The 14,474-nt window shown below is 49.5% G+C and overlaps 1 long non-coding RNA gene across 2 annotated transcripts in view; it reads right to left on the bottom strand.

Moving 5' to 3' along the window:
- The window catches only part of LOC139049562 (uncharacterized), a 59,049-nt gene that overhangs the window by 13,644 nt on the left and 30,931 nt on the right, over nt 1-14,474 (bottom strand). The window contains exon 2 of one of the 2 annotated variants that reach the window (XR_011508404.1): nt 9,610-9,818. The exons of the other annotated variant lie outside the window; for it this stretch is intronic. This is a non-coding gene — a long non-coding RNA (uncharacterized lncRNA). The remainder of the gene's footprint in view (nt 1-9,609; nt 9,819-14,474) is intronic. 2 annotated transcript variants of the gene reach the window in all.

Here is a 14,474-nt window from a genome sequence, read left to right as displayed (position 1 = left end):
TTCCCACGTGGTGGCGTTGGGGGCGTGCCAAATCAACCATGTTTGGGCGGTGACTCTCAAGAGCACCGAAGCAACTAAGAAGCTGGCCGCTCTCAAGGAAGTGGAAGTAAAAGGACGCCGATGCATTATCTTCGATCCAGATTACCAACAGGTGAAACTACGGCTTCACTGGATGTTGCACGGCGTGGCAGACGACGACATCCGAAGCGTTGGCGCGTCTGAAGCGTCAAGGAGAAGGGGCTCAGAACGAGGAGCGTGCTCCTGAATCTGAAACCCGGTTCGGAGGTCGATGACCTACCTCACCAGCTATGCGTTGCAGGAGAGTTGCCCTTGTGGTGGCGCCTGGGCGGGCTATGCAGTGCCTACGCTGCCGTGGTACGGGCCACGTTCGACGTGAATGCAAGGTGCCACGGTGCTCAAAATGCAGACGCTATGGTCACGTCGACATCGACTGTGTCCGCACATACGCGGTGGCTACGGAGCCGGCATCGCAAGACAAGTCGACGGAGCTGCTGATGGACGTCGACGAGGCGGAAGAAGCAGCGAAAGTAGGCGAGGAAGTGGGCAAGCCAGCAGGAATGACCGACCCGTTGGGGCTTGCCAGTGGTGACACAACCACGTCAAGCAACGGAGAGACGCATCCCTAGGAGAAGAAATTGCCTGCGTCTCGGGCGAAGGCGTCGGAGAAAGGGAAGAGCGTTCCGGCACCCAAGGTCGTCGAACCAGCAAACAGCCCGCCGAACGCGGACCTGAGCGGCCGCCGCGCAGTGAGCGTCTCCGCGCCAGCCAAGCGTCCTTATGACCACACCGGCAACGTAGGGGATAAGATGGAAGCCTCCAGCGTCGAGGAGCCGCCTGCAAAAACAACTCAAGCGAGGCGGGCCAGTCTCCGGCAGCGTCGTAACGTTTCGTCTGAACTTACGTATTATTATACGGACGCTAGTCACTCTGAGGGTAGATGTCTAACTGCAGTAGTCGGCTCTGCCTTCGAGCATGTAAACGCACACACAGGAGTCCCCGACCCCTCCGACGCAAAGGCTCTTGCTATTCTCGAAGCAGTCACCCGGCCTCATCATCCTACCCAACGCATCGAAATTCGCACTGATAGCCAAGATGCATGCCACATGTTTCGCGACAACTTGCTACCTGAGCATATACACAGCCTACTTCAATGTCACTTGGATGCACACCCCATCGCTCTTTGTTACCTTGCAGTGGATACCTGGGCAGCAAGGCATGTGAGGGAACTCCCGCGCTCATGAGCTCACCCGCGTAGTTAGTTTTCCGGGTACCCCTGCCTATGGCCATCCGAATTCAGACCAAGGGAACACAGAAAGACTTTGCACAACGAGCGCAGATCACTTTTAAAGCAACTTCACGCCAATGCCGTCGCCTTTATTACTCCCCCTGCTAACCTTTCGCGAGAAGACAGCGCTATTCTCCGAAGACTTCAAGCAAACTCAATAGTGACTCCTCTTTTCCATCACTATATTCAATGCCTACCTGGGCCACCGAAATGCCTGAACTGCATGGAGTATCTGTCCCTAGAGCATTGTCTATAGCATTACCCTCACACTGAACCCAAACTGCAGTCAGCCCTCTCTAACATTCCCACTACATCAAGCCACGGTGATGGACGGACTGGCTCACTTCACCACCCCATGCAACATTCTCCTGCCGGTGCTTATCCAGCACGTCAGAGACGTGTTGGGTGAGGACTGGTAGCTGACCGACTAGGGTTGAGCACCGGACGCTCGCGTAAAAAAGTTTTTTTCTCTCTCTCTAAGGTTTAGTCTGAGAGGCGAACCGGCGATACCGCACCTACGCTGCAAGGTTCGGAGCCTGCACAGGGCGGTTCCGGCATCAACGATGGCGTCTAGCCACACGCTAGACGCGGAGGGTAAGCACCCTGCTCTCGGCCTCTTCACTTCCTTGCGAAAATGGCTCCTGCATCTCCGTTGAAGGTAGCTACACCTAATGTCAGGCGCTTGGCAGGAAAGAAAAAGCAAAGTCAAGTGTATCCGCTTTTAACGGAGCACGACATTGATATATTGGCCGTGCAGGAAACAAAAGTTGACGGGGAGGAAGAGACCGGGAGCATGGTGCGATGTTTCACGTCTAGATTCCATGCTATTGTAAGCAATGCCATCGGCACATCTGCTGGTTGTCCTTTTTATTAAGAAGTTGCCGGCTCTGGTAGTTCATGCTGATTTCTCGTGCTTGTCAGGTCGGTGTGTAGCTGTCGATTTCATACTCAGCGATACAGAATGGCGTGTTTTATGTTTGTACGCGCGAAATGTTGTGGATGAATAGGCCGATTTTTTTCGAAGCGTTGAGCAGCGTCTCAGTTTCGATAAACAGCTGATTATCATGGGCGACTTCAACTGTGTCCTCAGTGCTTGCGATAAGACTAGTGATCGGGGGTTCAGGGATGCAAGTACTAAGGTACTGTCGCTAATCATAGACAAATGGAACCGTGAGGATGTGGTGGAGTGTATGCAAGGCGCGGGGTGTGTGAAGAACACACATTTCCATCATGCAAGTCATTCCCGTCTGGACCGCATTTATGTAACACTGGACGTGATTCCAAAATGCAACAGTTATCAAGTAGTGCCGGTGTCTTTCTCAGTCCACTGTTTAGTAGAGTGCGAGATTGGGGCACAAAAACGTGGCAGTGCTTTTAGCTGGGAACTGTGGAAGATAAATAACACGCTGATTAAAGACGATGCTTTCAACCGTGTGGTAATTGAAGAAATTGGAAAATAGAGCTGAATAAAGAACTGAAGATATGGCAACAGTGGGAGCTTTGTAAGGAGCAACTTAAAATAAAAGCAATAGAGCAGTCTTGTTCCATGGCGTACGAGGAGGAACTAAATGAACGTAACCTAAGGTCTGTGCTTGCAAAACTGCTCTAGAAAGAATGCGAAGTGCCTGGTAAATGTATCGATGACATTAGGAAAACGAGACAAAAAGTTGAAATGATAGAAGAGGAGCGTTATCGCGGTGCGCTGGTCAGGGCGAGAGCGGAACATGTAGACGCCGTCTATACGAGCGCTCGGAATTGAAAAAGCCCACGCTCGTCGAAATCACATAAACATAGAATGAGGAGGTGTCTTATCGGATGATAACGAACATATTAAGCGTGCATTTTTTTCAGTACTATCAGGTGTTGTTAGCTTTACATGTTGCCGACACGAACACGTTTAAGGATAAGTTTCTTGGGGCACTGCCGCGACTCAACGATGAGCAGATGAATATGTTAGAGCTGCCAATAACCGAATCAGTGGTAGAAAAGGCGATATACAATTTAAACCCTGGTAAATCGCCAGGACCGGACGGGTTAAGCGCGGCGTTTTACAAAGCTTTTAAGCCTATTGGCGGTCGTGTTTAATGAAGCTTACGAAATTAACGAATTGCCTCCGTCTTATGCAAGATCACACACTGTCATAATCCCCAAAACTGACGAAGCAGAGAAGTTACGACAAGTAACAGCGTACAGGCCAACTGCACTCACAAATGTGGATTACAAAATATATATGAAAGTTTTAGCGCGAAGATTACAGTCAGTAATCCAGGAAATCGTTGGACCACATCAAACGTGCGGGATCAAGGGACGATCTATTACGACTAATATTCACACAGCAAGATGCGTGCTGGAGTGCTGTGATATTAGAAATAGCCGCGTGGTTATCTTGCGACTAGACCTTGAAAAAGCTTTCGACTGTGTCGCGCATGAAATTTTGCTTTGCATACTAGACCACGTTAATGTTGGTTCTGTTATTCCCGAGGGTGTCGCCCTGGCGTATCGGAGCTGCACGACGAGATTGATCGTTAGCCAGAGTCTGGGGGCCCCCATTAGTGTGCAGCGGTCGGTACGCCAGGGTTGTCCCCTTAGCCCTCTAGTTTTGCATCTTAATAGAGGCGATGTGCTTAAACATCGTGAAAAAAGAGGGAATTCCTGGCTTTCGGTTGCAAGCAGCAGAAGTCAAGCTGTTGGCATATGGGGCTGGTGTGGCGGTTTTGTCAAGCAGTAGGGAAGGTGTAACTGAGGCTAATAAATGTGTAGAGAACATCTGCAAAGTCATAGGCAGCAGAGTGAGCTTAGCCAAATCACTAGGGCTCTGGCACGGAGAATGGCAATCGACGCCCGACCGCTTTGCAAACGTGTCCTGGTTACGACCCGAATGAGGTACTTGGGAGTACCTCTAGAACGCTATCGTGATAGCGCGAGATATTGGACAGCGCAGACGCGTGATACACGTGGAAAGGCGGAAAGGTGGAAAGGAACGAACTTATCGATTTTTGCTTGAGCCACCGTGTGCAATCTGTTCTTTATTAGTATGCTGTGGTATGTAATGCAGGTGGTACATTGTGCAAGGCTCAATGTACAGAAGCTGCATCGAATTTTCGCCATTTTCGTGTGGGCCGCGCAATGGGAAAGGTGCAGCCGAACGAATTTGTTCAGAGTAGTCAAGAATGGTGGATTGGGCCTGGGACGCCTTTTTTGCGGCAGATTGTTAACAGGTTTCTTTTTCTTCGCGACGTCAGCGATCCTTTTTTGCGCACCGCATGCCGATTAAGGCTCGGGCGCGCGTTGCCAGACTTTGTTGTTTCAACCGAAACACTCACGGGAGGCGTTTTTGGATATTTTAGAGAAGTTGTCGCAAGTGTATGATTCCTTGCAACGAGGTTCTCAAATGAACATTTATCTACTGTCAAAAAGAAAAAAAATTGTACACGGATTTGTGTGACGTTGTTCTGCCGGAGCCCATGTACAGAGCCTTGTACAGTGGAGGCCCTGGTAGGGACGTGCTAAAGAGAGTAAGGAAGATGCAAGTTATGCCAGGGGTTAAATACTTTTTTCTGTTAAGTTACGCACTTGAACGTTGCCAGTAAAAATATTTTTACAGGAAAAGGGCCTATTTCTTCCATGGGGAGCTCCCTGCCTTATCTGGAAACAACCAGAAACGATAGATCAAGTTTTTCATCATTGTTGGGGAGGGGTATTTTTTGGGGACGTACTACAAAGAACGTTAAAGAAACAATTTCCCCTCGACCCTCATGGAATACGGTATCTAGGGATTACTAACGAGGATGGTTTTCCATGTGATTTATTAATGGTAATTGGCCTCCACAGCATTTGGCGTTCTCGAACTGTGCATCGGTTTATTGAGATTTTGAAGGCCGGTGGCGATACTCCCGAGTGGCTCTCAAAGGTGGAGCCATTGAAGGCTCTAAATGAATTTTAATGTTGAAGAGCCAGCCCCCTACCCAGCTGATTAGGTAAATACGACGTGGCCATTGTATCTTTTATATTTTCTTTTGTGTATTGCTATTGCTGTTCTTTGTCAAAGTCAGGCAATAAAGACAAAGAAAGAACTCATGGCCGATTGGTAGTGCCACCGTCTCACACTCCGGAGACCCTGGTTCGATTCCCACCCAGCCCATCTTGAAAGTTGTTTTATGCGAAGCATATTACGAGAGCTCAACCCAGCTTCTCAGGCGCGACGGTGTCACCTTCAATAGCACGTGACACCGTGACGTCACGACAGAGAAAAAACGGGGCTCCAACTCGCGCCGTCGGTCGGGGCGTCGCGGCGGTATATAAGCAGCTGCGCTTGCCTCTGCTAGACACTCACGAGGTGAGATGCCTCCTGGAGACAGAGCTGCTCGTTGGAATGAGAAGCGAAGGTTGCGGCGTGCTACAGAGACTGATTTTTTAGGTGGCTTTGGCTCAACTCTTGCAAGATGGGCTGGGTGGGAATCGAACCAGGGTCTCCGGAGCGTGAGACGGAGACGCTACCACTGAGCCACGAGTACGATGCTTCAAAGTGGTACAAAAGCGCCTCTAGTGAATGCGGTGTTGCCTTAGAAACGAGCTGTTTCTAAGGCTCAGGCGTGCGTCGCTTGCTCAGGCGCACATTTCGTTGCCGCGCCGAACGCTGCGTTGCGACGCTCACCGCGTCCAATGCGGGGCGCGTAGTCGCTGCGCCGTTGCCCATTGTCTTACACCCCTTGGCGGGTCGACGGGAACGCTGTCGCGTTCCACTCTTGAAGGCGAAGCAGAGTAACGCATGAGTTGTTTCTTCGTCTAGCCGAACCAAATATAGCCAAGCAACAGCAGTTCACCAGGCTAAACAGTGGTTCAACAACTAAAATAAAGTCTAGTATGCTTCGCATCCTGGGCTTAACCTTAGCTAAGCCACAGCCATTTTTTTATTTATGAATTGCCTTCTGCCATTTTTCGCTCACGACCAACACCACCGATGCGGACAACACCGGCTTTTTTGCGACACGAGCTCCTTCACGCTATCGCGTTAATACACGGCGAAATACCCTAAGGACAACGTCGGTATATCCTTGTAAGTGCTACCACAAAGCTTCATAACTCTGCATTTGCTCGTTGCCGTTGGGCCGTCTTGTCTGCATTTATTGTTCCTAGAAAGACGTCGTTGTCGAGTTCGCCTTGCAGTGGCGTGCCAATAGGGGTGCGCGACAGGCAGTCGCTGTCAAAATGCTTCCTCCCGGACTTACTTATCACGGCGATGTCAAATTTCTAGAGTCTGTGACTCCATCGCGCTAGTAGACCAGATGGATCCTTGAAGCTTGCCAGTCAACGCAAGCAAGCTGGTCGCTTTCTACTTTTAAGCACCTGCCGTACATGGAAGGCCTAAATTTCACCGTAACCCAAATGATCGCAAGACACTCTTTCTCCGTTGTCGAATAATTCGCATGCGCTTTTGAAAGTGACCGGCTAGCGTAAGCTATTATGCTTTCAACTCCATCCTTTCTATAAACTAGCACGGCACCGAGGCCTATGCTTCTTGCGTCGGTGTGGATTTCCTTCTCGGCGTCTTCGCTGAAGTGTGAAAGCACCGGTGGTGATAGCAGCCGTCCCTTGAGCTCCTAAACGGAGTCGTCTTGCAAAACTGAAAGCAGCAAGCACATCGATTGCTGCTTTAAGTTTTCCTGATAAGTGCTGACGGACCGGCCCCTAGCATGGCCAGTGTATGATTGGTGCTACGGCGACAGGTAGTGGCCTGGGGATGGCGAACGGTATTGCCGTTTAGGGCTCCGCTGAGATGCGGCGAGCTAGTGGGCGATATCGTGAGGGCGTTCAACTTGTAGACGGAGTGGAGCGTAGACGGCGGACCTTCGTTGTCCCATTTCACGGTATGGGCACCAGCGATCAACGTGACCCGCTTCTCCGCAGCGATAGCAGAACGGATGGTTTCCTAGGTATACTTCGTGGCGCCACACAGTATACCTAGGAAATCTAAGCACCAACTTGCCCAAGAAGAAGTCCTTTTAGAACGGATGGTGTTCGGGGATGCCCCAAGTGTCGGTCTCCCTTGGAATGCTGCGCTGGGCCACTGTCGGGCTTTCTGGCAGCGGCGGTGGTGGAAGACGGAACTGCGGTGCTGCAGGACCCTGGCGGCGGCGCGGAGGGCCCTGGTGCGGGGGTGAAGGGGTACCATGGTGGCGGGTGACGGTGGCTTATGTCATAGCGTCTGGCTGGAGTAGCGGGGATCGCGGCTGCATCTGAAGAATTCCACGGTATCGCTTCAGTTCCTCCTGGACCCCCCTCAGAGACCGAGGCCATCTGTAGTTGCGACGAAGGCAAGACCTTGCGCAGTTCTTCCCACACAATGGTCTTGATGGTCTCTTGGAGGTCACCAGAGCCCAGTTCTCGGATGACGCTCTGTGGCCACGTGAGCACTTGGCGTTCATATTATCTAGCCCGCATTTACCAAGTTTTCTCAGTCATCGTTGCCTCTCTGAAGAACTCAGCTATGGCCTTCGGTGGGTTGCGGATCATTTCGGCGAAAATGTCTTGCTTGACGCCCCGCACCAAGAAGTGGACTTTTTTTTCTCCTGCGACATTTCCGGAACATCCTGCCGAAATGGACGGGTCATCTCTTTCGTGAAGTTCGCGATGGACTCATTGAGCAGCTGAGCTCGGCTTTCTAGTCGAGTTTGGGTTCGCTCTTTGTCCACGACGCTTGTGACTGTCTGCAGGAAGCCACTGCGCAACAGGTGCCACTTTGTTAAGATGGTTTCTCGATTCTGGAGGCACATTCTGGTGGCGTCTTACAATGCGAAAACGACATGGCGCATCTTGTCGTTGCTCTTTTATTTGGTAAATTTCTTACCTGTCCAGATAATTTTCCAGGTCCTCGTATGTTTATCCGCAGAACATCGGCGTTTCCGTGGGCTGCTGCAGCACGATGCGTGCTGGTGACACTGGGGCTGCCCTTGTAGCTGCTGTCATGGCCGAGCACTTCCCCGTCTTTTCAAGTAGAAACCCGTACTGCGGTATCTGTCCTTGCTGCCTTCATCCATCTCTCTGGTACTTGGTAACGTTGGCGTTGTCCTCGGGTGGGTCGCGGCTTCGCGGCGGCGTTCGTTACATGAATGCATGGGCACCTCCTCCAGATGATGAAACACGGCTGAAAAACTTTTAATAGTTTGACTATATTTTTATTGGGCGAACCTGAGCCCACAAACGCAAGTTACATTCCAAGCACAACGATAGCTGCGAACAGAGCCGGTTATCGTCGAAAATTGAAGCGCAATGTGCCGGTGAAGCCGGTGAAGCGCAATGTGCCATGTGAGGCAATGACAGTACTGTCATTGTCCTCTCTCTCTCTCAGACAGAGAGAGAGAGAGGAAAAACAACAGTGCCTCAGGATTGTCGTATGTGGACACACGAGTAGAGCAGTGCGGGCCACTGTTGTCGCCGTTATAGCGCCGGCTTCTACGCTGTTTTTTGTGCCTTGTTGAACGTTTGAATGCTTTTTCAAGCGCAATATGTACACCATGTGCGTACGCAGGTGTACATTGTGTCCCTCTGTAGGATATAGCAGGATTCTAGGAACATGTTGTCCGAAGCTACGACAGTCCACGCCAGCGACATGTTGAGCCGCCTGTGTATTACAATAGAGTTGAGGATTTACGATCGCCATATCGAAAACCAGCCTCAAGAAGAGTGATTCCCGAAACCATGTGCTGCATTGAATTAGGACAGTGAGGCTTGCACACCATAGTTTTAGCGCGTGGTAACGAACCACAGGCGTTAATACACAAGGCGCAGCTCTCTACGATGGAGTCCACTGTGAGATAAGCTTTGGGAGATGTTAAGCCCGAAACCTATTTGACTTTTGTTGATCCTCGGTAAGTGCCTGCGCAAACGCGCTCTTAATGCTGTAAACTTGTTCGTACACGCATAACTTACGCATGGGTTCTTCACATGCCAGTTTTGTGTTACATTTGTTTGCCCCTTGTACAATTCTACAGCCCAAGAGGCCTACTGGTCCATTTCACTTAAAAATGTTATGGTGTTCTACGTGCCAAAATCACGATCTAATTATGTGGCACGAAGTAGTGGGAGGACTCCGGAAATTTGGAGCACCTGGGCTTACGAGGAAATTATTTCACGGCTGCATCACTGAAAAACCCGGGCGGTAGTAGTTTTGGGAACACCGGGTGCGTGTGCGTTGCGTGTCATATGAATAGTATAGTTGCGTCTAACTGCGTAGTTTTTTAGCTGAAACTGCAAATTTCAAAATTTGAGGCACCTATTCTAGATACAAGAAGAAATTGGCATACCTGCGTTTTGATAGGTTCAGCAAGTCCGCGTCTTACGAATGATGCAGGGTTGTGAATGCGGAACGTCGCTATCGGTGAAATAGTTCGGCTGTAGGGGTCGGGCTGTTATACTCTGTGGCCACGTCTTGGGGAAGTCGATGGCTACCGGCTTGAAGTAGTCTGCCGTCTGCTGCTGGGTGAAGAATTTGTGACGAAGACTGTAGCAGCGCCTGCGTGACGTAAAAAACCGTTCCGTTTGAATATAAATGAAAAAAAAGTAACCGTTCAACCATTGCATGATCTGATTCGCTTACTGTTAAATGTTTTCCATATGAAAAAATAAGAATGTGATATTTATCCATGGATGAAACTGTACATGTGGCCTTCCGAATGAAAAGGCACTTACAGATTGACGGCATATTGACACATGCACTTGTTCATATTTTTCCGTTGACCGCTTTTCAGCCGCTACCAAACGTTCAACGTTATCGCTCGGCGGAGGACGCGCCTCCATATATCGGAAGTTTCTTGAATGGTATCGGCGGTTCTATTCGTTGTCTGTTGTCATGGCACATTCTGTGACCAGATTGTACGCGCAAACCCAATTCTGCAATGCGTTTTACAAGGTACGCAGGCATCAACGAGTACGTTGGCACGCTTAGGACGCTGATCAAATTTCGACGATCGCCGACTGTGCTCACCCCTATCGTTGTACTTTGAGTGTCACTTTCTGTTGTGGGGTCAGGTTCGCCCAATAAAAAGTTAGTTTCATGATTCACAGTTTTCGCTCCTTATTTCATCGTCGCTAGAACGTGGCATCTGGTAGAGGCGCTTTGCGTTCATGTACCGGGCGCCCCCGCAAAGCCGTGGGACCGGCCAGAATATGTAAGAGAACACCAGCTTCGCCCCACATCATCGAGCCAGCTGCAGGCTACAATATCTGTCCCCGGAGCAAGAACTTGTTCCTTAGATGAGCGATAAGTGCCACGAGAAAAGCCACAATGACAGCTTCAGTGGCACTTACACCGAACGTGTTGCAGCAGTCCGGTGAACCACTAAACTCCCGCGGGTCTTCATTCGTTACCTGGAAAGGTGGCTGGAAACTTCCGAAAAGGTCAGCGCGTTCAAGAAGTTCAACTTTGACGACAAGCTGCGTCATGTATAGTTCTCCGCAATTAAGCGGCGTACCCCCCTCCCTCCTGTCCCCCCGCCCACGCCGCCATTCCTGAATCATGTTCCTAAAGCGACGCCAAACCAGTCTTGAGACTTGACAGCTATTCGGCGGTCAACACTTGAATGCTGTTGCAATATTATGGCCGAGGTGTCGAAACGATCGCTCACCGGGTCTAGAAAAAGGCCACTGAACTGATGGCGTGAAACAGCTCGATACTCTCCCAGGTAAGAGATGGCGGAATATTTTCGACTTTTTCTTCGTTATTTCGATGCTTGTTTCGAAATATCAACGTGCTGCCGCTGGAAAGGCCGTACTGGTATCTTTTCAATCATCTACGTTTCACAGCCATCCCCCCAAAATTTGAAACTTCAATCAAGCCGTGCAATAACCGTTCAATCCATGAGAAATATCAATGTCGCCCGTTATCCCGTGTGGGTTTTATCCTTAATTGCAGAGCACTTTTCGTGCAAAATTGGCAACGGGAGAGTCGCAAGAAATTGAAAAATTAAGGTATCTATGGAGAAAGAGAGCCGAGAAAACAGCCAAACAGGAAAGAAAAGCAAGAAATAACCAATTTAGCCGTTGTTTGTGAAAATATTTGGCCATGAAAATATCTTTATTTAAAAATAAAGTAGAGGAAATGGCGCCGGATGTGAATAATGGTTACACGTGTTTTGAATGAAACTTCTAAAGTTATCATTCGAACCGCCTGATGTAGCCACTTCTCTGCTGTGCTTTTGTGGATGTTTTTATAACCTTTTGCGGTGTCGCAGTGCGCCTAGAACCGCAGTGTCCAGCGCTCTACGCGGTTGTACGGGACTGGTGGCCAGGCTTCATTAAGCAACTTCCCAAATAACGGTACGAGTCGGTTTTGGCACCTAATTTGGTAGAGAAGTAAACGAGGGGTACAAAAGAACTGTGATTGTTCCACAAATATATCGTTCTCGAAGTGCGAGAAATCTCCATTTTACGCTTTCGCTTGTTTACTTGTTCTTGGTTGTTTCCTTGCTGCGTTTCTTTCCTGCGCGAGCTAATTTGATGTGGTTCCTGGTTTGTCATGTAAAGGATAGCTGTATGTCACAGGCGTGCTTGCGAAATACACCTTGTTTCATTTTTCTTTAGCGGGTGTACGCACCTTTATAGCGAATGGTGCGAATTAACGTTTCTGCTGGTATAAGTACACCGCCACTCATTTGCATAGAAAAGTTACCTTGGGGATGCGCCCCCCTCCCGCTTGAGAAAAAAATCCTGGGTACGTGCCTCCTCGAAGCGAAGAATACGCAAAAAGGAGACCTGACGACCCGACGTATAAGACACTCTCTGCGATGTAAGGCTAAGATCTACCGACGTCGATGTTCTGGTTGATGATCACAGTGTCAATATCTTAGTTTGTACAGGAGCCGACTGCTGTGTCGGCGCTGGCCCCTTCCTTGTCCGACAAGTTGAGGAAACTCATGAGTGCCTAGGAAGGCCATCAAATCTTGGCAGCTGGAGGACACTTAATAACGCTGACCGGAATCTGCATGGCAAGGGTTACAGTTGATGACCGGACTCACCCTGTGACTGTGGTTGTCTTGCAACAATGCTCATGGGTCGTAATCCTCGGCATATACTTCCTGAATCCACGTGGTGAAGTCATCGACTTAAAATCGATAACTCTGTAGACAAACCACGCGATACTGCCGCAGCGTTCTCACAGTAATCACGCCCTAAGTGTACTTGAAGACTCGAGTCAGTCGCGTGCGTCGCGCTTGCATCAAGATTTTCGTCTCCACAGAAGCAGCCGGAGGCATCAAAGCCATCGTTGAGAGCGACGAACAGCTGCTGGTCGATTGTCAAATTGGCGCTGCAAACGGTACCGCACAGTTAAGACGAGGAAATGCAGAACTATTCGTGACGAACTTCGGCCACGAACATAAACACCCGAACAATGCACGAATATGGCATACCCGGAAGAAGTTGCAGTAGTCAGCGATGCACTTGTTCCCGTTTGGATTTTGCCGAAGATATAACGACGGCGCGTGGCCTTGAACCACTCTTTGATATTGATCCATCTTTTCCCTGTCATAAGCAAGAACAGCTCAATGGTATCTTCCTGCTATACAAGGACTGCTTTTCGTCGTCATCAAGGATCCGAGAAACAGCAGTTGCTAAGCATCGCATAATAACCGAAATATGCGCTCCACCCCTCCGCCAGTGCCTTTACCATGTTTTGACGCACAAACATGAATATATATAAAACAACAAATTCACGAAAAGCTGCACGACATCATCCAGCTGTCGAAAAGCTCGTGGGCATCTCTTGTATTCTTGGCGAAGAAGAAGGATAGAATTCTGCATTTCTGCGTCGATTAGCATAGCCTGAACAAAATAACGAATGACGTATACGCCCTCCCTGTGAGAGATGGGTGGAAAAATGACTAATGGATGCGAAACTTTCGTTACTGAGAGGAACGAGGTAGTTTGCATTTTGAGTGACTTTTAATAAAAGAACGAGCGAGGCGAAGTGAAGAGAAACACTAGGAAAACATGCAAGCACTACACACTTGAATAATAGAGCTAATGTCCCAGAGAATCAACTAGTAAGGTCTCAAAGAATTATAAAAACCCACGCCGCGATAAATAATGTTAGTGAATGTTCACCTTGTGGACGTCGATATATTGTCGGCGGGTCGGTATATTCCGCTTCACGATGACGCCAGGGATGAGCGTGATATGGCCGTACGGGTCATGGAAGGCCTAGGAACAAACAGCAGGGTAGGCCTGGTACAGTCTTGTCCCACAGAACCAACGGAAGGCCCAAGGCTGGAATTAGTATCAGTCCAAGTGCAGGGTACCGTGGCCGGCTGAGGAATCGCCAGGTAAATGGAGTAACATGGTAGCAGGTGGGCTTCGGGACGGGAACTCGACGAGCTCTGGCTGCCTGGCACTGCTCGCTTCTGATGATGATGATGAAGCCTCAATTCTGTGCTGTTCCTCGAGCTTCTCTCGGCACTTCTTTTTCCTTTTTCTCATTCTTCGCGTGTTGAATCGCTATTGGTCAAATTTATTCGTTCGTCATTTCCGGTCTTCTTTTTCTTTACCTTCCATTCGCCACACGGAAGGATCATTGCCTCTTCGTCGTCTTCGTCGTGCTCGCGTCGTTTCGGACAAGCACCACACAGCACCACGGACACGGCCTACCACATCTGAATACCTCGCACAAAATAACCCCTTCCCCCCGCTTCTTTGTGAAAGATAAAAAACTCTCCTAAACGGGCGCGGGACCGCAAACACAAATATTTCCGCACAAAACAATCCATGAATTATTTCCCTTATATGTACACTGATGCACAAATTATTTCACACGGGCAAAAAGCCAGTCCACAGCAGTCAACTAACAAGAACAGTCTTATATTACCTGTCACAAACTTAGCGCCTGTGGTTACAACCAATTGCGATATTGCCTGGTGCCCCCCCCCCCCCTCCCCCCACACACACATTCTGAGTTAGCGTTGACAGAAGGGTTTCAAGTGCATAACATTGAATAGTTCAGGCCGTGAGCGGCGGCGCTGTGATTGCAGAATAGCGTCTAGCACGACTTCATTTCCTGTGCGGGAATACGTCACGCGATCTTGTAGGGTCCGAAATAGTGTGGCAAAAGCTTCTAGATAAGTATTCGTCGGCGTACTGGAGTCCAAACCCAAACACGGTCGCAGGACTGGCAGTCGAC

This window comes from Dermacentor albipictus, chromosome 9, assembly GCF_038994185.2.
Source record: "Dermacentor albipictus isolate Rhodes 1998 colony chromosome 9, USDA_Dalb.pri_finalv2, whole genome shotgun sequence".
Taxonomy (NCBI): domain Eukaryota; kingdom Metazoa; phylum Arthropoda; class Arachnida; order Ixodida; family Ixodidae; genus Dermacentor; species Dermacentor albipictus.
This window is presented reverse-complemented; position numbering and strand designations above follow the sequence as displayed.